We start from the raw sequence: 24,282 nt of genomic DNA, 5'->3' as shown, positions 1-24,282 counted from the left end.
CCAACACAGCACAGAAGAGGGTGGCCATCCAGTGCAGAAAGAGGATGAACGATCTCATGTGTGCCATCAGGATAAGGCAACTAACTCATCACTCTAAACTCTTACACCCGCAAGTCCATCACACATTCACTGGCATCTCACTCCGTCATGAAAATATAATAATTTTCATAATATTGTGATTTATTGTAAGGGTAGGTTAATAGTGGGGTTTTGTGTGTGTGTGTGTGCATGTGTGCATGTGAGAGAGAGAGATTTAATTGAATTGGAGACAGCTGGTAGGGAGGCTTTGAGTCATCAACAAGCAGCTCGGTTTGAAAATATGTAAACAAAGCTGAAGTTTTAGAATGTGAGGTGTGAGGAAAATTTGCATTTATAGATAAGTTAGGGTAGTTTATATTTCAAATAGATGGTAGTATGTTACACCTAGCCAGAGGGAGCTAAGTCAAACAGTGTGTTTATTTTTCCCCAAATGTTACTGATAATACAAATCTTTTCATAGTGTTCATATTATGAGAAGGGTAAAGTTCCGAAGATACATCGGTACAATGGAATTGGCGTTAAAAAGGGAGAAACATGTATAAAAGAGATGAGGCTGTGTGTAAGAGGATTCTAACATCTAACACAAATGTGAAAAGCCTCCAGCCTCTGTGCATCCAGCCTCTGTGCATCAAGTTGCTGTCTACAGGAACCAAAAATGAAAAAACCGACTTAGAATTCTACTACCCGGGGTATCATGTTGCTTTGCTGGGTCTGTTTAAATCTATTTGTTTATACTATTGCCTTAACGGAGGTGTAACAGGAAGTCAGGTTAATTAGGGGTTTGAGTTATTAAAGTAGTAATTAGTACAGACCCATGTATGTGCTTGAAATCTTTCCTTTTATTAATAAATGTTCAATTCATTTTTCTAAAAACCTCAGTAGTCATGGTAATCTTATTACTTCTGAGTTCAGGGCACGCATTGCAAAATAAAATACTAATTGCAAAATGGTTGTGACCACATGATCAAGTTTCCCTCGTGGATTTGATCTGCCTGGCACACATCATCTGACATGTCATAACAACTCTCTGCTAGCTCAAGGGACATCTCTTATACAACCTCACATCTCTCTCTAGCCTCATCTCCTCCAGAGGCTGCCTCCTCGGCCCTCACCACCTTGAGGCCACATGCACAGATCAACATGTGCCCCCACACACACAAACAAACTGGAATATCCCCTTCTTCAGTACAGTCCTTGACCTGCAGCCTCTTTTTTTGCCCAAGGCCACTTCTCCTGACTCCCAAGTGAGACCTAGCCCTGCAGCCATTGAATAGCTCCCCCAACCTTATGGCTGGTCTGGTAGGTAGAGGCTTGCCCATTAACTCCCCTAAAAGTGATGTGCTGCTGCCTGTAAAGCCTGTTGCTGATGACTGCAAGTGCTGCCCGAAGCAAGGTAGGTAAAATAAACCTTCAAGGCCCGAGTGAAGTGCAGCTTGTCAGGTGCAGGTTGCTTATGTACAGTTATGAAACATGGTGTGCAATCATGCCGACGTGCCCAGATGATTCAGCGTCGGGGGTTGATTTGGTGAACAGGACTTATAATGAGATGCTGAAGTCTTGAAATTAGGATCCTGATGTATGATGGTGGGTAACGCGGCCTGCCATTGACGGTTGGAGTAGACAATCGCAAACTGATTTCACGGTGGCATTACACTGATTTTTGGCCTTATTGCCATACTGTCCACTCATGTCACCAAACACACCCGTTGCTGGCAGGAGCAGAAAATTACACCCTCCGCCTTTCCCACAAGGGTTACCAATCTCCACATTTGAATTATTTTCAAACGTCACTCCCACTCGGACGGCTTCAACAGAGATCCACCTCCAGGATTTCAATCTTGCCTTCCACGATTCCTTTCCCCTGGATTTTTTTTAAATTCATTCATGGGGTGTGGGCATCGTTGGCTACAACAGCATTTATTGCCCATCCCCAATTGCCCTTGTTCAGAGGGCATTTAAGAATCAACCACATTACTGTCGGTCTGGAGTCACATGTAGGCCAGACCAGGTAAGGATGGCAGGTTTCCTTCCCTAAAAGGACATCAATGAAACAGATGGGTTTTTACAACAATCAGCAATGGTTTCATGGTCATCATCAGACTTCATTCCAAATTTTTTTTTTAATTGAATTCAAATTTCACCATCTGTCATTTGAATCTGGGTCCCCAGAGCATTACCCTGGATCTCTGGAATACTCAGCTAGTGATAATACCACTATGCCACCACCTCCTGCTAATCTCCAAGCACATTCAAGCTTCACCTTCCAAACACAATTTGCAGATCTTCGGCTGTGCCAAGCAGAACACCACTGCTCCACAAGCCCACAGTAAGGAATCACCAATCTTCACCTGCCACCTTGGATCTTCAGACTTCTCTCAAGCCCATTTTGCTTTAAGTCTGTTCCCTGCAGCTCTCCCTCTAAATCTATTTCTCTGCATCTTTCTTTTAAAATCGGGGCCTATTTCAGATCCCTGTCTTTGTCCCTGCCTGGGACTTTCTTCTGGGACCTATTTCTGTCCCACTCTATGGTTTGGGAGCTCCTTCTTGGTTTGGAACCTTCTACCTGTAACCCTCCCTGTGTCCTGCTCCTAGAGAGACAAAATCTGCAATGGCGCTCCAGTTCAGATCACCTGACTTCCCATTTCACACCATTTCGCTCTTTTATTTCCTCCTTCTTCTTCGCAGGTGCACAGGGCCGGTTTCTGGCCAAAGAATGTAAAAGAAACACTAACTGCGCATGTATGGCCCTTTCAAGCCTGGTGCATGCACCGAAGGCCCACAGTCTGCCGAGAATTGGAGTCCTCTGCCTCCAACTTCGATTTGAACTTAAGTATTGGAGTTTCCTAACAGCTGGGTATTGCTCTTACCTGAGGCCTTTTGGCTCCAAAGCGGACATGGTCTCCCACCATTGCGTAGTCTATTCTAGGTACTGTCTTCCTCGGCCTGAAGTCTCCTTCGCCTTTGCTGCTTTCTCAGCTGGACAGTTGGGATTGCTCTATACCATGGCTTAACCTTGTCATGTAAAATGGGCCGATGTTGTTGACGAATTTCAGGCTACCTGACAATTTGGATGGCCTTTTCTAGAGTCAGATCTTCTTTTGCCTGTCATATGTCAGAAAGGGCATCATCAGACCACTCCGAGTACTATTCGGTCTTGTACGAGTTCTGGCTTAAGAGTGTGAGAGGTGAGGGCTGGAGGCACGTTTAATTTTTTTTTTACTTTAATCCAACTCTGTGCCAGAACATAGAGGTAGGCCTTCCACCTCCGCATCCAGCAACCTCCATACTGGTTCCAGGGACGGTAGGCCCGACTTCTAATCCAGCCCACGGCCCCCTGAGCAAAAATCCAACCTGTGGACAGCCATGTTTAAAGGTCGAGTTGACAGAGCTGGGAGTTCTCCAGGCGGGAAAATCTGTTAGGGTTTCAGATAAAAAGATCCGTAAAGTTGGAGATCAAGTTGACAAAGCTGGTCAAGGCAGAAAGCTAGTTCCTGCACTGTTGGCTGAAACACCTCTACTATGCAATGAGAAACAATCCTTCCACGACTAATTAGCTATTAGGATAATCCATCCATGTAAATGTCAGTAACATCATTTTGAACATTATTCATCTGTCGCCTTAAATGCAACGCTACTTTTTCATGTATCCCGTAAAAACATCCATTCATTCAAAGTTTCATTCTAGTGAATCTACGCTGCATCTTTTCCATGACTTCAACGTCCTTGTTGTAATGTGGTGTTCACGACTGAACAGAATTTTCCAGTTGATGAATAGCCTATATACGAAAGAATTGAAACAAAAGATTAAGAATTTAAGGTGTTGAGGCACTGGGAGCTTATACAGGACATTAAGTACAAGGGTGATGGATATTATGTCATTGTGCTTCACTGCCCTCTCCACATTGCATATGTTCATATGCAGTCTATTCCACTGGGTGCCAGGATAGATTAGGCACCAAACAAACATGTTGACGTATTAATTTAAGCTACTGAATTGTATGCTAAAGTAACCATAATAAAGTACCCCAATTAAAAAAAAAATCAATTACATAATAAAATTAATACTTAAAATTAATTTAATTAACAAAATTAAAACTGGTACAAAAGCAGTTCAGTGTTGGGACCTCAACTGTCTACAATTGATATAAATGATTTGGATGAAAGAATTGAAAGGATGGTTGCCAAATTTGCTGATGACACAAAAGATAGGTAGGAAAGTAAGTTGTGAAGAGGACATAAGGAGGCTACAAAAAGATATAGGTAGGTTAGGCGAGTGCAAAGATCTGGCAGATGGAATTTAATGTGGGAAAATGTAAAATTGTCCATTCTGGCAGGAAGAATAAAAGTGAAGCATATTATCTAAATGGTGAGAGGTTGCAGGGCTCTAAGGTACAAAGAGATCTGGGTGTCCTAGTGCATGAATCACAAAAGGCTAGTACAGCAAGTTATTAGGAAAGCTAATAGAACATTATCATTTATTGCAAGAGGAATTGAATGCAAAAGTAGGGAGGTTATGCTTCAGTTGTACAGGGCACTAATGAGACCATATTTGGAATACTGTGTACAGTATTGGTCACCTTATTTAAAGGAAGGATGTAAATGCGTTGGAAGCAATTCGGAGAAGGTTTAGCAGGCTAACACCTGGAATAAGTGGGTTGTTTTATGAGGAAAGGTTGGGCAGACTAGGATTATATCCACTGGAATTTAGAAGAGTATGAGGTGACATGATTGAAATTGTATAAGATCTTGAGGAGTCTTGACAGGGTGGATGTGGAGAGGATGTTTCCTCTTGTAGAAGAATCTAGAACTAGGGGTCACTGATTAAAAATAAGTGGTCACCTATTTAAAACAGAGATGAGGTGAATTTTTTTTCACTCAGAGGGTCATGAGTCTTTGGAACTCTCTTCCTGAAAAGGTGGTGGAGGCAGAGTCTTTGAATATTTTTAAGGCAGAGGTAGAAAAATTCACGGTAAGCAAGGGGGGCGATGATAGGTTATCGGAGGTAGCTGGGATGCAGATTTCAGGTTATCAGATCAGCCATGATCTTATTAAATAGCAGAGCAGGCTCGAGGGGCTGAATGCCTTACTCCTGCCCCTTGTTCATATTCTAATATCAACATTTTTACCAGTCTGTCCTCATTTATGTTAACTATCAGAAGGGAAGCACAGCAAAAAATAATATCTTTTTCAGCTTAAAAGAAACATCTAGATATGATAAATGTGCCATGCAAGTATTTTAAAATATGATTTTTTTAAATAACAGTCTGGACTGTTATCAATATGATGGAACACAAAAGGAATCCATGATGGCCTAAGGATAAAACATGAACTATTTCAGAAATGCCAAAGCTACAAGTGAGCTTTGAGAAGCGAAGAATGGTAATGGATTACAATTTATATGTTGTAATTTATATGCCTTTAAAGACAAAAGCAGCCCAAGAGAAATTCGTAAAAAAAAATTGTGTAGTGCTTTAACTTGAGAAAAGTTGTATTGAAATTATATGCTTTCGTCATTATAATCTACCACTGCTGCAATCTAGAAACATCAAGCATCATTTTGAATATTTTTCTAATACACAGGACAAATTCCATCATTGCCTGCATTACCAGTGGCACAGGAAATCATTCCCTGCATTAATGCCAACACAGGGCATCCCCATGTGCCAGTGCAAACAAAGGACAATCTCTACAGAAGTACTTCTTTGAATAGAGCCATGGGACCTTCTGTGCCAGCTCAAGAGTGCAGATGGGGCTTGGCTTAACGTATTATCTGAAAGAAAAGTTAGAAAACTACTGCTTTAAAATCAGCAAATCCAGCTTGCTGCTTTTTTTTGGAAGAACTATTTATCAATTGTAATTTAAGTGTGACTTGTTCACAATTGCCATTTCCCTCAACCACCCTGGCCCATGCCTTTCCTTGTGACCACCAAACTCAAATCATCATTCAAGGATTAATCTTTCTAATCTCCTTCCTATCTCTCATTTCCTCCATTGCCCACTCCCACCAACCCTGTAGATGGTTCAATGTCTACTGCCTCACTCCTGTCCTCACTTAAGCAGACATCTTGTAACACAGTTTGACAGACCGCAAATAGCTCTGGATGATTTTTCTTGTCCCAACCTTGGAGCACTAGCACCCAAAGACAAGATCAGCCATTTTATTTTTAGTTGAGTGAAGATCACAGTTCAATAATAAACTGTAAAAGGTAGATTAAATATCAGATTGTACAAAAAGTCATACCTCACCAATGGAAAACCCATCACTCTATATCAAAGAGAGCTTATCGTTCACTTGAGAAGAGATTCCGGAAGAAAGCATAATTCCTCATTAATACTTCCCAAGGTCTATATTTCCCTTTGAATTCTATTAGCTAGTCACTCAAGTGAAAACAAAATGGTGGTGATTATAGCCTTCAAACTTGACAACCCTTTATCACATTCCTGCAGATTGAATTAATAACACCTTCCCTTTCCATCCCTGGATAATCTCTTTTCAGAATTGGCATTTGAAGTACTTTCATGCACAAATAATCATTTATTTATTACACTTCTGTCTACACTTACAACATGAATAACAGAGTAAAATCACTGCACAAATAGGTTGTCACACTTGTCCACATGACAACAATGACTATATTTAAAAAATCACCCATCAGCTGTGAAGTGCCTTAGGACATCCTGAGGATATGATAGGCACTATGTCAATGAAATTCCTTTCCCTCCTTTTCCTTTTTTGAAGGGGGGGGGGAGTGACAGGGTAAGACATTTCCTGGTCCCCAAAGCTAGTGAGAATCAGACTTTGATAATCAATCACAACAGTCAACTACTGGCAATGGCAGTCTACTCATTGACTCAGTCATCTGCTCATCAAACGATTTTGAACCAGATTTTCATGCCTCTGTCCATGTTGGAATGGAGGCAAGTGGGCTTTAAAAATGGGGGGGGGAGGGAAGGAAATGGGGCAGGGCCCCAAGTCTAGGATTCCCACTCCCATTATTGTTCCAACAATTTTGATTGGCGCAGGATGAGAGTGCAGGTCATGAGCCCACATGCAGCACCCCTGACCATGCCAGTTCCTATGGTGGGTTGGGCATTCCAGACGTTCTGTAATTTTAATGGAGTCAGGCAGACTTCTGACGGCTATGTAGTTCACGGCAGCTCAGAGATGTTGCAAACCATGGTGGAAGCCTAGACTGTAGTCGGGAACCTTCTGACATGCAAGTTCAAAAGGTGTTGACAACGTCACGTCATATCGAAATGCTGTATGATAAGTTAAATATGTTTTAATGCAGTGATTGATAGGGCTTCATTCTTAAGAAGGTAAGTGACCATTAAATTGACCAGCATTGTTAAAGCGAAAAAGCTTTCAAATGGATAAAATATTTTTCTGCATTGAACAATAGTGATTTTCAGATTTAACTTTGTCAATTGCCCCCTGTGATTTAAACTTTTCATTGAACGACAACTCAGTCATCTCTTCCATTGCTTCTAAGTTTGAAAAGATGAAGGAATTCTTTCAATAACTTCAGAAGGTTTAATATATTCAGCATTGTAGGTTTTGTTAATGCAGCTGTGCAATGGAATCCTATTGTGAATGTTTGGTTGAGTTCCAAACCCCACCTAATGAATTCAGCTCAGCAGGGGTTGTTGACACAACTACCAACAGGTCTGCAAAGTTCATTCATCTTGATAGTTTTATAGCCACTTAATAGGAATATGTTTGTTTGAAGTGGTTTTTGAATGACTGTTTATCTCGACAGTTTTATGACATCTCAGATACTTGCAAATTTTCTATAGAGATCAGAGTTCTGCACATAGTAGATACTGGATGATTATGTATGGGGATTGCAGAGGAAAGGGGGTGAGAGGGAACAGGGTGGGTGAGGATGGCATGCGGGTGAGGATTCGGGGAATTCGTGCTCATCCACAAAACTGGGCCAATGCCTCAGCAAAGGTAGGCCTTCTAACCTGGCTGCCTTGGCATGTGCTTGCCTGCACTTCTGCCTCAGGCCTGCTTCTGGCGGCATGGCCCAACTCCAAAATGTCCTCAACTCTGCAGGGTGAAAATACAGTGGGTGGGAGCAGCCACTCAGGATGTGGGATCACAATGCCGGGAAATGGCCCTACTTGCAATCCCTGCCCTAAAGGTAAAAATCCAGGTGTTTGTTTTGGAAGAGTTTACAAAGCAAAAACTTCATAGATAATGTGTTTTGTGATGATCACAACTCTTGGACGTTATAAAACCAGTTCCAGCAAAAGGAAGGGAGATGCTAAGCTCACAGTGCAACATTTTGCTCCACTCATTAAATTCTCTTTTGAGGACGTTAGTAAATTCCAGTAATACAAGTTCATTTTTCTCAGCTCAATAATACTTTTATGCCGATATCTACCCATTATTCAAGTCTTTTTGTACTCATTTAATTTACTTAATTTCAAATAGCCGTGCCCAAACCTCTAGGTCCCAAAGTCACTATTTTTGGTATTCTTTAGTGATTTAAGAAGTTCTCCTTACTGAGACCTGCACAATACTTTCAATATCTTTGAATGCATTTTATGACATCGGAATCTACTCCATTAAAAGAAACAGAAGGTTGTCCTATGATACAAAGCTGAGTAAACTGAGTTTACTCAGAGTTTAGAAGAATGAGAGGTGATCTCATCAAGATTAAGATGGAACTTGACAGGGTAGATACTGAGACGTTGTTTTTTCTGGCTGGGGAATCTAGAACAAGGGGACATAGTTTCAGGGTAAGGGGGCAATCAACTATAAATAAGATGAGGAGAAATTTCTTCATGCAAGGGGTTGTGAATCTTTGGAATTCTCTACTCCAGAGGATGGTGGATGCGTCTTCATCAAGTATATTGAAAGCCGAGATAGATTTTTGGTCTCTCAGGGAATCAAAGGATCAGGGAGCAGGCGCAAAGTGGAGTTGAAGCCCAAGATCAACCATGATCATATTGAATGGCGGACCAGGTTTGACAGGCCATGTGGTCTTCTCTTGCTCCTTATGTTATTAATTTAAACACGCCATCATAAATGATGGTTTGTTGGTTTCACATTTGAAACTCAAAACATCAATAAGATAAGAGAGGGACTTGATAGATAGATGCATGTTCCATATTTGTCTCAGTCCCCGGTTATTTACACTGATTTCCACCTGTTTTACATTACTATACACCAGAAGGTAAAGGCCTTGCATAAGTTTGCACTAGCAAGATCAGCATGTAAATGCTGGCATAAATCAGATGGAGAAAATTCTTGTTCTGTATTTAAAAGAAGTCTGGTCCAGTATTATCACTTTTAGCTCTTCCAAATCCTGATCTCCCTCAAAAAAAGGCACAAAACATTCATGTAGAAGTAGTCCGATCATAGAATTGAAGGGGGTGAACAATTTTTTTTAAAAATCCGATCTTGTGATGACATATTGAGGTGCCCATGTACTATGCCATGCTTAACAGGAAGGTACTTAAACAAAAAAAGAAATCCTCAGAGGTTAGGACCCCTGACCTAGACCATTCAAGAGCATCTCTCATTGTCTGGGTCATGCTGCTTTGCCATCTATTTGGCAAAGAATAGTGTGTAGGAAGGAAGAGTACATGAAATATTTAAAACTATATTAACAAAGAAAAATACAGCTCATCAAAAATAATCCTGCTTTATAATTTTTCAAAATAAACATTTACAGGCTTGGTCAGAAATGATGGAAATTAATGAAGATAGAGTAGCCATACCAGTTTCCAGAAAGAATTAAAAAAAGTTGCCAAATTAGATGCTAGCTTATATTTTGATGTAACGGGATGTGTTAGGCCATGAAATTTTGGAACACATTCACAAAGCATTCTCCAAACTGAATAAATTAGGAAACAACCTTAAGGAGCAGGAATGCACCTCTGGGTCTCATAAGAAACATTTCAGCCTCCCCAGTCCAGCACACCCCTCTTCCCTTCTGAAATCCCCTTAGCATCATTTAGTTTTATGCCAGTGACTCCCCAATTGGTGCTGATTGATGCCCAGCTGCCAGCCAAAATTTTGCTGCTGTAGGGTTGAATCCACCAAATAAATTAAAACTTGTAATGTGGAAAAGCCGGAACAGACCGATTGCAAGACACATGGCTCTGCCGTGCTGCTTCATCTGCCACCTCAAGGTAACCCACCCTCCTCCTTTACAGATCGAAACGTTTCACACCTGGAACCCCTTTTTTGCTGCCACAACAGGAGCATACAAAGCCTTACAGCACAGGGGGCCAACCAGCCCTTAATGTCTGTGCTGGCCGAAAAAGAGCAATCCAGTCTTATCCAACTTTCCAGCTCTTTCCAAATCTCCAATCAGCCTCCTTTGTCCCAAAGAAAACAGCTCAAGCTTGTCCATTATTTCTTCTTGGCTAAAATTCTCCATTCCTGGCAACATCCTTGTAAATCTCCTCTGTATGCTTTCTAGTGTAATCACATCATCCCCACAAAGCAGCGACAGAAATTGTACACAGTACTCTAGCTCCAGCCTAAATATGGTTTTATACAGGTTTAGCATAAGCTCCCTGCTCTTAATTATACTTTAGGCCTTGGCCAATGAAGTATCACATATGCCCTCTACTCTACCTTTCCAATCTCGAATGGGTTACTCAGTCCTTAGTAACTTAGTTACTCAAGTCCTCTTGCTATTTATAAAATATCTTTAGGTTTTTCTTGATTTTACTTGCTCAATTTGTCATTTCCTCATTTCAGTTTTAATTTCACCCCTGCCTTTTCTGCAAACTTTCAGTCTTCACAAGAATGTAAGAAATAGAAGCAGGAATAGTCCATAGACCCGAGAACCCACTCTACCAATAACAGGGGCTAGATTTCTTCAAAACAAAAAGGAAAACTGGATAAGTGTTATGCAGATTAACAAGGAAAAGTGGATGTATTGTTTGCTCCTTAAATCCCACAAAATTCAAAAAATGCTATAAGAAATTGCTAATTAAATTAAAACTGCTGCAAAACAGCTTTAATGGGTTGCGTGCAAGTTCGTCACTGAGGCATGAGCTACTGGGCTTCCTAAACAGAAAAAAATAAGCTGATAGACATAGTAATGCAGGTACACCTGAGATGTGGCAAAAGCTTAGCATTATGAAAATCATTTTATGCTTCTCATGTGTCAGCACCATACCTCATCTATGACCAGTAAACTGATTGCATTGATTGGCAGCTTGCCTCCTATTGAGATTGTCCTTTTTCTCAAAAATCCGATTCTTTGCACTGCTCTCCTATAGATGCTGAATACCAAAGGACCAGTTGTCCTCTGGCCCCTCACTTACATGGCAGTTCTTCTGGCCTGGGCTGAGAGAGAACTGACAAGATCTTCAACCATGGAAAGCATTGCGACCACATTCAATCCAACCCTCATGCAGTGATGACATATTAAAGCAAGTACTGCTTACACCTTTTCCCTCCCTCACTCAGCGGCACTGAGGTCAACACTGCTCACTCCTCTTAGGTCAGCTAACTCAGCATAGCCTAGGTCACCCTCATGGGACATCCGTCAGGGTAGCATCCATTGACTATCACTTAAAAAAAAATCAGGCCAGCAAATTAGCCCTAACCTCCGATGCAAGAAGCAAACTTGAGGTTGCTCTTTTTAGTAAGTGAGCGATGCACCTGTTTTAAGACATCAGGGTCCTGCTTTAAAAGATACACACCAGGCTCTGAAGGGGTCAGCAGGACCTGGCTACAATTTTAACCCACGTGGGGAAGAAATCTAGGATCAAAAGACAGTCAACGCAAAAGAAAACAGAAGTTTTTTTTTGTTTCCCTAAAGGCCCAGAGAGCAGGAGGAAGCCTTGGGCCCCAATCACCCCAGGTTTCCATCCCTCTCCTCTCCTGACTATGATACCCTCCCCATCCCACTCCAAACCTCTTACCTGATTGATAGGCACCATTCCTTTGACTGCCTGATGACAGTCTCCTACCAAAATTCTCAGTAAACACTTCCTTCAGAGTTTTGGCAGGAGACAGATGGGCCAATGCAGATGAGGCCTAGGAGTTAAAAACCTCCTAGGACTCATGCTGTGGAGAGCTGGACAGTTTATTGCTCACCTCAGTCCTTACCTGCAAGAGTTGCTCTTGGAGTTAAAAGCCAGGATCAAGAGAGTCACTCTCGATTGCCTGTGCAGTGCATGGTAGCCATTTATTAGCCCTACACTCTTGGGCACCTTGGCATCTAGGAAATGTTCTGTGGCCTTCCGGGTTGATGCTTACTTCCCACAGGGAATGTGACAAATGGTTCTGCCCTTGCCAGCAAGGCCTCTAAAAATGCTTGCCTCAACTATGGACTGCCACAGCCACCATATGTCTCAGTAGTAGCATTCAAGCATCCACTATTGCGGGGGTTTGGAGCACACTCACTTGAAGAGCTTTCCCTGTGGTTGGATTGTCTCCGAATTGCCTACCAAGAGAAACAGCCATCAAGGGTCTGATTTACATAAAAGGTGATGGGGATTTGCACTTCATTGGCCTTTCTACTCCCACAAAAGACAGCCCACTCAGAATTAAATTGTATGCCTTAGCTCACACACTTCCAACCAGCAAAACCTGTTAAAATTAGCTCCTTGATATCTGTTTCCTTTGTATTTAAAGGACGGGGGGGAAGACCACATTGGAATCTCAATACTCAAGAGGTACAAGCTGCAGGGCTGTGTAAACGTAGACGCTAACCCCACCACTGAGATTCTCAGCAGTGTCTGTACTTTTCCCATGGGACAGGGTGGAACAGATAGAGAAATTGCATGAAGTATATGTTCTCACATTAAAAAACAAAATTCCTGTGGCTACACATCATTCCACTGAGGTGAAACGTACAGCAGCTGATCAAAGTAAAAGCACCCTTTGAAAATTAGCAGAATATTGACAACAGAACAGCTGGTGTCACAAGGTGGTGCATTGAGAATTTCACACAGCATTGGAGGAGGGGAAGGCATAATACAGTACTTTTAAATTTATGCCACAAAACGTATTTGTTCTGATAACATTCAAAATGAACACCTTTCTGAATTTATGCAAAATACAAAAAAAGCGTTCTACCCTTAACCTGAAAAACAAAATATACCATGAATAAAAAAGTCAAGGGAAGAGATTCCGAAATAGTAGAATATGAAGCTGCACTAATGGTGCTTCTGAAAATCACATTTAGCGACACTCAATAACAAATTTTCTCTGACACTGAAACACAAATCAATCTAAAGGACAGCAGGAGGAAAGGGGGGTTAGGCCAAAGGGAAAGTAGCTTTTAAATGCAAATAAAATTAAGCTTTCATCATGGGTGATGACAGGTTTGTGGGCCATACATCCAAGTGATTGACTGATTGAATCAAACAGCATGTTCCTTCGGATGTTCATAAGAGGCAGAGTTCAGGTCATACTCAACCAGCCCACACTTACAAAATGCAAAACAAAACATCTACTGTTAGATGTGATTCCATGATTGAGCAACACTTGCTGAACAATCTTGAGTGTGCTACTAGCTACACTAAGAACAAACTTAAGATGATCAGTTGAGCTCATAATGTGGCTCATTTTAGCTTGCTATAAGTGACATACATTCATATGCAGGGATCAGTTCTCTGCAAAGGAAAGGAATATGCTCAAGCCTTGCACCTTTTTGAAATTATGCAGGAACTTGGGAAGCCTGTAGTTCTCCTTTATTTTATCCATGGCAGTACCTTTGGCAATCACAGTCAACTTGCCAACCAATCAGCATACTTTTCTCCTATAGTATAAATTGTAGTAATCTTTTGAAATTTGGCATTCTTGCATTTGTTCTGATGAGCGTAATACAAAGAGCTCTGGCAACACACCACAGCTACCCTCCATGTCCAAGCCTTACCTGGCTCCGAGATCCATGAGCACTTCTTGTTCTGGGTTGCAGTCCTGGCAGCACCCACTAACGTGCACTTGGCGCTGCTGGGACTGATGGAGCTGCCAGCCAATCGAATTGACTGGTAACTCCTGAGGGGGAAATTCCTCCCTAGTGCCCTAAATTAGCCTGCCCACCGCTTATTATGGCTGTGCAGCAGGCTGGCATGGAGCAGGCGTAGCAATCCGTCTGCTCCCCTGTAATATTCTGCCTATGAGGCTTTTATCAGCAGTTTCACATTAATTTCCCAAGACAATTAAGTAAATAAAATGCAATAATGATGTAACAAGGTTGTGGCAGATGACGTGTGCCAGGCAGACCAAATCCAAGAGGGAAACTTGGTCACACTATCACAACGGTTTTGCAATTTGTATTTATTACGAGATGTGTGCACTGAAAGCAGAAGCAATAAGTCCACCAAGAACTTTAGTGATTTAAAAAAATTAAATTTAAATATTTATTAGCAAAATAAAAGATATCATGTACATACATAAGACTACAATTATTACCATAATAACTCCTAAAATTCCTAATTAACCTGAGCTTCAGTTACACTCCCTTTAGGGCAATGGTCCACAATATATTTTAGATTTAAAACAAACCCAGCAAGTTAACACACTGGACAGTGGAATTCCAAAAATGGCTTTTTTCCAGCTTTAGTTTTGTTCGATAGCAGACTTATGCACAAATGCTGCAGGCTTCAATAAGTCCATTTCACACACTCTTGTTAGATCTTACATAACCTTCTGATACATAACCTTTCATTCTCCTTTATATATGTTTCTCTCTTTTAATAAGTAAATTCTATTGTTCCATATGTCTTTGAAACTGTATCTTGTTCATAAGATAAAAACTTTCATGTTGCTGCTATACATTGTCAGTAACCTTTGGAAAAAAAAAACACATTCCTTAGCCTTGCTTATCTGACTAGTTGTAAACAGACTAAGTTCCCTTTGAAATATAAATATCCCTTCATTTATCTAAAAATGCAAATTCCCTTCAGACCCTACATGCTAAGCCAGCATCCATATTTATTCATTGGCATGTCAAGCACCTAGCTTCTTTGGATGATTTAAAGTTTGCAGTTGGCTTGACTACAAAACACATGGATCCAACTATACTTACCCTCATAAACCTACTTCATAATATGCCAGAAAAGTATGAAAATTATATGTTAGGTTCATGACACCTCCATCCTTATGGAAAAATGAACCGTCATCATTTTAAAAGATGGCTTCATTTTCTTAACCCATTTTACACGGCCTACTGTACTTATCTATATACCCAATATATTACATTACCATAATATAAAAGCAAAATACTGCTGAAGAAGGGTCATATAGACTCAAAATGTTAATTCTGTTTCTTTCTCCACAGATGCTGTCAGACCTGCTGAGTTTTACCAGCATTTTCTGTATTCCATTACCAGATGCATCTATTAAGATAATATATATACAATTCCTTGGTATCAACAGAGGTCATCTCAGTCCAGTGTCCATGTTTAAATGTTCAATTTCCCTTTGAGCATTAAATTCTCGACAATGCATCTGCAATTAGATTTTCTCATCCAGCCACGTGTATAATTTCTAAATTAAATGTTGCAGTAATAAACTCCAACTGAATTGTCTTGCACTTTGGTCTCAAAATCTGTCCAGAAAATTTAAAGGATTGTGGTCTGTATAAACAATTGCTTCGGATGAGTTGTCTGCAATATAAACCTCGAAATGCTGCAATACTAACACCAGACCCAGAGTCTCCTTTTCGACTGTTGAATATCTTCTCTGTTGTACATTCAACTGTCGTGAAAAATACCATATTGGTTTCTCAATTCCAGTTTTATCCTCCCGCAACAGTACCGCACCAATGCCTACATCACTGGTGTCAACAGCCAACTTAAATTGCTTGGCATAATTAGGTACTGCCACAATTGGTGTCACAGCCAATACAATATTTAAACTGTCACATGCCTTCTGACACTCCTGTGTCCATTGAATAGTTTTGTTCCTTTTTAATAGTTCAGTATTGGAGCAACCACACTGCCAAAATTTGGTACAAATTTCCAGTAAAATGCCCAGAAATCTCAAAACTTGTTTTGTTGTAGGCACGGGGAAGTCCACGGTAGCTTTGATTTTCACATCTCTCAGAGCCACCTTACCATGTCCAATGGTATGCCCTAGATATGTAACTTGTACTTTTACAAACTCACTTTTAGCCAAGTTCGTCACCAAATGAGCTTCTGCAGTTGATTAAATAATTTTTCCAGGTGTTATAAACGCTCCTCCCACGTTTGACTGAAGACTATCAAGTTGTCAATATAAACAGCACAATTGCTCAGTCCTGTAATTACTTTGTTTGTTACTTTGAAATGTTGCTGGTGCATTTTTCATACCAAATGGCATGACTTTAAACTGATATAGTCTATCTGGCATCACAAAAGCCCTTATCTCCTTTGTTCTCTCCGATAACGGTCCTTGCCAATACCCTCTCAGCAAGTCAATCTTTGTGATAAATTTTTGATTGTCCCACTTTCTCAATGCAATCTTCCAACTGTGGTATAGGACATGAATCTGCTTTTGTCACTGCATTCACCTTTTGATAGTGCACACGCAGTCTTTGTGTTCCAACTGGTTTCGGTACCATCACAACAGGCAAACTCCAGTTACTGCAACTAGACTCAATTATGTCATTTCGAAGCATGAATTCGATTTCTTTCTGTGCTTATGATAACTTTGCTGGACTTAATCTATAAGGATGTTGCCTTAGTGAAAATGAATCTCCTATACTCACCTCATGTGTAGCTAGATTTGTCCTCGCCAACTTATTCGCACAAATAGCTTTGAGTGACTGCAATAACTTCTCCAAATTACTTTGGCACTTGTATGGAAGGTAACCCAATATTACGTTCAAATTTTTAAGCACCCCCTCATTATCCAATTTGATTAAAGGAAAATCAATTTCAGAATCCTTCATTTTTACCTCTTTCTCCCTATCCACCACTACTATTACCTCCTTTTGGTGGTCTTCTCTGTCAAAGTATTTTTAAGAGCTTAAGAACATAAGAAACAAGAGCAGGAGTGGGCCATTTGGCCCCTCAAACCTACCCTGCCATTCAGTAGAATCATGGCTGATCTGCCCCAGGCCTCAACTCCTCTTTCGTGCCAGCTCTGCAAAGCTCTCAACTTCCCAATATTTCAAAAATCTACCTACTTCCTCTTTAAGCATATTTACATGACACACCCTCTGCTTCTTTCTTCTATCTGGACTATTTATCAAATAATTTACTTCACTCAATTTCTTTTCAATCCTGTAAGGCCCACTAAACATTGCCTTTAATGATTCACCCAGTACTGGTAACAAAACCAGCACTTTTTCCCCAGCAACAAAATTATGATCAGTGGCTCTTCTGTCCACCTTCACTTTCATCACCTGCTGTGATATCTTTAAACATTCCCTCGCATTCACATGCTCTCTTCAATCTTTCTCTGAAATTTGATACATAATCCAGGAGAGTAGATTCTGAACTTTGACCCACCAACTTCTCATGAATTAACTTTAGCGGTCCCCTTACCTCATGACTCATACCTCAGACTAATTCAAAAGGGCTAAATCCAGTCGATAACATTAGGAGCATCCCTAATAGTAAAAATCAAGAATGGAATTCCCCTATCCCAATCTTATGGATAGTCTTGACTATATGAACATAAGAAATAGGAGTAGGTTATTCGGTCCCTCAAGCCTGCCCCACCATTCAATAAGATCATGGCTGATATTCTCCAGGCCTCAACTCCTCTTTGGGCCAGCTCCTCATAGCCCTCAACTCTCCGATATTTCAATAATCTATCTACCTCCTCTTTGAATACTTTCAGTGATCTAGCCTCCACAACTCTCTGGGGTAGAGAACTCCAGACATTCACTGCCCTCAGAGAAGAAATTCCTTTGTATCTCAGTTTTAAATGAGTGTCCCCTTATTCTGTAACTATGTCCCCTAGTCCTAGATTTGCTCACTAGTGGAAACATCTTCTCAACATCTACCCTGTCAAGCCTCCTCAGAATCCCGTAGACCGTCATCACAGTTTTTAAAGTTTGATGACATCTTTCTTGCGCTCAGGATGGTAAGCTGTTGACTTAAACTGTTTTATCCCCAAGCTGTTCAGTGTTTCCTTAAACAGCAATTTGAACCATGATCTGATTGTATTTCTTTAGGTAAACCATATCTTGTAAAAAATTTAGCCAATTCTCTTTGCTGTAATATTTCTCAAAATGTATCATTTCTGGAAACCTTGTAAATATATCCATTATTGTCAGCAAGTATTGATTTCCACTTTTAGTCTTGTTGGGTGGAGGAGGGGGCTTGCACAATCAACCATGACCCTAGTAAAAGTTGCTTGAATTGGAATTAAAAGATGCTGGCTTAATCACTGCTTGTGGTTTTCCTATCACCTGACATGTTCTACAGAATTTGACTACATCTCTATGCAATCCAGGCCAATAAAAATGTTTTTTTATTTTTTGCCTGTGTCTTCCTAATTCCTAAATGTCTCCCCCTTGGAATTTCATGAGCTATTCTCAGGATCTCATTTCTATATCCAGATGGTATAACAATCTGTTGCACTTCCAGCCATTCTTCATCTGCTGAAACTTTATACAGACGCCACTTCCTCATTAACAAATTACCCTTAAAGTAATAACATTCTGGAATACATTCTGCCTCTGTTTCCGAGTAAGCTCCCTGATATAACTGCTTTGTTCAAGGATCCTTTTGTTGTAATTCTACCATCTGCCTTGAGCTAAACACTTCAGCTGCATTCTCTTCTATTCTCTCTTCCTGAATAATCTTATCAAAGATAGTATCAGCTAATTGAACTTCAATGCCTTTTCCTTGCCTTTTAACTTCCTCATTTTCCTGTTTCAGCCTGTGAGCTTGTGATCTTGTTACTACACAATCTGGAAACAATCCAGGATGCTTTTTCTGCAACACTTATATTGAAAGCACCTTTACAAAGGTGCAGCCACAATTTCTGCCAGTTAAATTTTGGAAGCTAACATCAATGTCTTTGACCCCTCCAAAACCATCTGCACCTTCACCATAGACCCCTCTTAGGCCACCGCCCCCGTGTTAAGCTAACTGATTGCAACCTCACAGTCCTATTTGACCTTATTCTGCATTTCTGACCTCATGGACAGAATATCACAGCATGGAGCAGGGGGTGGGAAGGGGGTGCAGATGGATTGCCATGACAACCCCCAGAATAAAAGTTAGCGTGGAGCCAACCCGCTCCACACCAGTCTGCCCCACGGCCATACCGTGCTGCGGGCAGGCTAATTTGGGGCAGTGTGGGACATCCACCCAAATTCTGCCCTCAGGAGCTTCCAGCCAATCCAACTGGCCAAAAGCTCCATCTGTCCCCAGCAGTGCATTAATAGGCGCTGTTGAGACTGCAACCAGGAACAAGAAGGTGTCCCATGGATCATGGAGCCAAGTAAGGCTTGAGCAGGGAGGGTGGCTATGGTGTGTTTAATGGAACCAGGCGGGTAGGAAGAAAGTGGGGGGCACTATCTTAGGGGTCTGCCCCTGATCTGCAAAGGGCACCCCGCAAAGATAACCGCTACTGCCCACCCCACTTCTTGCTTCTTGACAAAGCTTCTTTAAAAAAAGTGGCCTGCCCACACCACCCGGATTTTGGCATGGGTAGCATATTATAAGGGTCAACTGGCTTGTTAACAAGTTCAATTTAACCTTGATTATTTACTTAAATGTGACAGGTGGGCTGCTGATTTCGACATCCACCCACCCACCCTTCGTATTATGGGGGTGAGCTCAGGTGTTGATGGAAAGATGATGGGGTGGGCACCTGCCCTATTTTACGCACCCCGCCCCTCTACCAAAAACACATTCAGCAGGTGCCTGTAAAATGCAGTCCTATATCTTCTTCACCAGAAAGACTGCCTAGTTCAATCACCATAACACTGCTTCAGCCCCATCTCTGCTGAAATTCTCCTCAATGCCTCCATCACCTCCAAACTTGCATCTTCCAACACTCTTCTGGCAAGCATCCCATCCTCCACTGTCACAAACATAAACTTATCCAGAAATGATTCCCATATTAGATCTCATACCAAGCCCTTTTTATCCATCAACCTTGTGCTTACTGCTCTACGTTAACTGTTAGCATTTTAAAATTTTCACCCTCATGTTTAAATTCCTCCAGAGACTTGCCCTTCACTACTTCAGTAACCTCCTCCAACCTGCAACTCTCTGAAAACTCTGCCTTCCTCGGACTCTAGCCTCTTGTGCATCCCGCAGCCTTCAGTCCACCTTTAGCAGCTGAGTCTTCGAGGCCCCATGCACTGAAATTCCATCCCAAAATCCTTTGAGCTCCTGAAATTGACTACCTTCACCCATATAGTCCTGAAGTGAACAATGCCAACTTATGTTCACCATAAATGCCAGGAATCATCCCAAGTAATTTGATGCCGAGTCTGTGGGAGGCAAAGAGAGGTGATAAAAATATTCACTGAACAAATTAACTTCATGAAGGCTTGTAAAGTTGAAGAGAGGGATGAATAGATTGGAGGAAGTTAAAGCGGGAACTCCAGAGAATAGAGCTGACATTCATGGAAAAAAAAGTTACAAAAACTGGTGTTTGAGAAGTTCAAAGAAAAACGAGCAAGCGGAGTGCAACCAACTAACTGAGTGAAGACTTGGGGCAGAATTTTGCCCTTGATGGGCGGGCGGGCCCGACTGGTTCGGCGGCAGGCGGGCAGCCAATCGCTGCCGCCGAAGCGGGCCCTGCCATTTTGCGTGGGCAGGCCAATTAAGGCCTGCCCAGTGAGCTGCCCGACGGGAAACACTTTGCGTTTCCTGTGCGGAGGGGGGGGGATTCCCCCGAAAGAGCACACATCTCCCTGAGACTAAGTGCTGTCTCAAGGGAGATCGGTGGAAGCTTTATAAACATCAAAAATAGAAAAATAAAAAACTTAAAATGTCCACTTCATGTGACAATGTCACATGAGATGGGACATGTTAATAAATATGACAAACTTTATTAAACATATTAAAAACAGACATGAAACCTCATCCCGCCACTGGATGAGGTTTCACGTTTTTTCATAAGCCCACTGGGGTTAGTGGCCTGCCCGCCAACCTGGAGGAGGAGGAGGAGGATGAGGAGCAGGAGGAGGAGGAAGAAGGGGAGGAGGAAGAAGGGGAGGAGGAAGAAGGGGAGGAGGAAGAAGGGGAGGAGGAAGAAGGGGAGGAGGAAGAAGGGGAGGAGGAAGAAGGGGAGGAGGAAGAAGGGGAGGAGGAAGAAGGGGAGGAGGAAGAAGGGGAGGAGGAAGAAGGGGAGGAGGAAGAAAGGGAGGAGGAAGAAAGGGGGGGGAGGGGCAGGAGGGGGAGGGGCAGGAGGGGGAGGGGCAGGAGGGGGAGGGGCAGGAGGGGGAGGGGCAGGAGGGGGAGGGGCAGGAGGGGGAGGGGCAGGAGGGGGAGGGGCAGGAGGGGGGGAGGGGGGTGGAGGGGGAAGAGGAGGAGGAGGGGGTGGAGGGGGAAGAGGAGGAGGAGGGGGTGGAGGGGGAAGAGGAGGAGGAGGGGGTGGAGGGGGAAGAGGAGGAGGAGGGGGTGGGGGGGAGGAGGAGTAGTAGGAGGGGGAGGAGGAGGAGGGGGAGGAAGAGTAGTAGGAGGGGGGAGGAGGAGGAGGAGAGGAGGAGGAGGGGCAGAGGAGGGGGTGGAGGGGGAGGAGTAGTAGGAGGGGAGGAGGAGGAGGAGGAGGAAGAGGAGGAGGGAGAGGAGGAGGAGGAGGGGAGGAGGAGGGAGAGGAGGAGGAGGAGGGGCAGAGGGGCAGAGGAGGGGGTGGAGGGGGAGGAGGGGGTGGAGGGGGAGGAGGGGGTGGAGGGGGAGGAGGGGGTGGAGGGGGAGGAGGGGGTGGAGGAGAGGAGAGGGAGGAGGGGAGGAGGGGGAGGAGGGGGAGGAGGGGGAGGAGGAGGGGCAGAGGGGCAGAGGAGGGGGTGGAGGGGGAGGAGAAGGAGGGGGAGGAGGTGATGGGGCAGAGGTCGGGAGGAGGAGGGGCAGAGGAGGAGGAGGAGGAGGGGAAGAGGAAGGGGAGGAGGAGGGAGGAGGAGGAGGGAGGAGGAGGAGGGGGAGGAGGAGGGGGAGGAGGAGGGGGAGGAGGAGGGGGAGGAGGAGGGGGAGGAGGAGGGGGAGGAGTTTGTTTTCTTTCTATCTTTTTCATTCCATAGAAATTGGCTCTTGCTCTACTACAGAGAAAGGAGCGAGCTTTTTGGTGAGTATCTGCTAAGTTGGAAGGTTCTATTCTATCCCAAAGGTACATAATTTGGTGGTAAAGTTAATGAAATATATAAGAAGGCAACGTGAAGTAAGTGATTAATAGAATTACGTAACTGGTGATGGTGTAGTGGTATTGCTGCTGGGCTAGTAATCCAGAGACCCTGGGTAAACTTAAATAAGGGCAATTATGAGAGCATGAAAGCAGAGCTAGTTGGCAAATGAAGTTAAAGGATTCGTGAATAGAAGTTCAGTGGCAGACATTTAAAGGGATATTTCAAAATACATAGTATATATACATTTCAATGAGGTGGGAAAATAAATTGTGAAGAGGCTGTAAGGAGGCTACAGAGTGACATAGATAGGTTAGGTGAGTAGTGAAAGATCTGGCAAATGGAGTACAATGTGGGAGAATGTGAAATTATTCATTTTGGTCGGAAGAATAAAAAGGAAGCTTATTATCTAAATAGTGAGAGATTACAGAGCTCTGAGATTGAGGGATCTGGGTATCCTGGTGCATGAATCACAAGGTTAGCATACAGGTACAGCAGGTAATTGGGAAAGCTAATAGAATATCATTTATTGAGAGGGGAATTGAATACAAAAGTAGGGAGGTTATGTTTCAGTTGTACAGGGCATTGGTGAGTCCACATCTGGAGTATTGTGTACAGTACTGGTCTCCTTATTTAAAGAAAGATGTAAATGCATTAGAAGCAGTTCAGAGAAGGTTTACTAGACTAAGACCAGGAACGGGTTGGATGTCTTATGCAGAAAGGTTGGGCAGGTTCGGCTTGTATCCGCTGGAGCTTGGAAGAGTAAGAGGCAACTTAATTGAAACCTTTAAAGTCCTGAGGGGTCTTGACAGGATAGATGTAGAGAGGATGTTTCTCCTTGTGGGAGAATCAAGAACCAGGGGTCACTGTTCAAAAGTAAGGGGTTGCTCATTTAAGATAGACATGAGGGGAAATTTTTTCCACTCAGAAGGTTATGAGTCTTTGGAACTCTGTTCCTCAAAAGTTGGTGGAAGCAAAGATTGAATATTTTTAAGGCAGAGCTAGATAGATTCTTGATTAACAAGGGGGTGAAAGTTATCAGGGGTAAGCAGCAATGTGGGGTTCTGGTTACATTCAGATCAGCCATGATCTTATTGAATGGCAGAGCAGGCTTGAGGGGCCGAGTGATATTCTACTCCTGCTCCTAATTTGTATGTTAGTATAAAGAAAAGGCTAGGCACAATAGTGACAACTTGCATTTATATATCACTTTTAAAGAAAGAAAATATTTACATTTATTCAGTGCCTTTTATGAAAACAGAACGTCTGAAAGTATTTCTTACAACTATGAAGTACTATTTTGAAGCATAGTCATTGTGGCAACCAATTTGCGCACAGCAAGCTCCCACAAACAGCACTCTGATAAAGACCAGAGAATCTGCTTTTTGCAATATTGATTGACGGATGGAAAGCGGCCAAGATACCAGGGATAACTCCCCTCTTCTTTGAAATAGTGCCATGGATCTTTTACGTCTGCGTAAGGGTTACTATCTCATCCATATGATGGCACCTCCAACAAATACAGCATTCCATTGCACTGCATTGGAACGTCAGCCTAAATTTTTGTGCTCAAGGTCTGAGCCTTGAACCCACGATCTTCTGACACAGATGAGAGAGTACTATGAGCTGAGCCACAGCTAACATTTGAATGTAGAAAAATGTCCCAAGGCACAACCAAGTACAGTAGTTTCATTTGATTTCATTCCAGTCCACTCAGGTCCCAAATGCCAGCTGCCAGAAATAATTTATAACAACTGGGAGAAAGTGCAGGCAAATCATATGACAGCACAACCAGTCAGCTGCAGGCAGGATCAAATCCAGTATGAAAACCATCATGCAGCTTACACTAAAGCCAGGAACATAGGACAGAATTATTTTTTTTTCAAAACAATTTTAAGGCCATTCACTGGAGAAAGCAATGGTGTTTAATATGCTGCAAAATCAGGTTATATGGATACAACAACATTGTACCATTCACTTACAACTCTTGTCACTGCCCTTCCATCAGCCTTGTTGCCTACAG

General features: G+C 42.5%; 1 protein-coding gene across 3 annotated transcripts in view; it reads right to left on the bottom strand.

The window, feature by feature from the left end:
• The window catches only part of ankrd6b (ankyrin repeat domain 6b), a 231,035-nt gene that overhangs the window by 154,411 nt on the left and 52,342 nt on the right, over positions 1-24,282 (bottom strand). For 2 of the 3 annotated variants that reach the window (XM_041188596.1, XM_041188600.1), the window contains exon 1: positions 2,907-3,026. The exons of the other annotated variant lie outside the window; for it this stretch is intronic. The gene's annotated coding sequence lies outside the window, so the exon portion shown is untranslated. Of the gene's footprint in view, positions 1-2,906; positions 3,027-24,282 lie in introns of those variants that run through there. 3 annotated transcript variants of the gene reach the window in all.

This window comes from Carcharodon carcharias, chromosome 5 (genome assembly GCF_017639515.1).
Source record: "Carcharodon carcharias isolate sCarCar2 chromosome 5, sCarCar2.pri, whole genome shotgun sequence".
In the NCBI taxonomy this organism is placed as follows: Eukaryota; Metazoa; Chordata; class Chondrichthyes; order Lamniformes; family Lamnidae; genus Carcharodon; species Carcharodon carcharias.
This window is presented reverse-complemented; position numbering and strand designations above follow the sequence as displayed.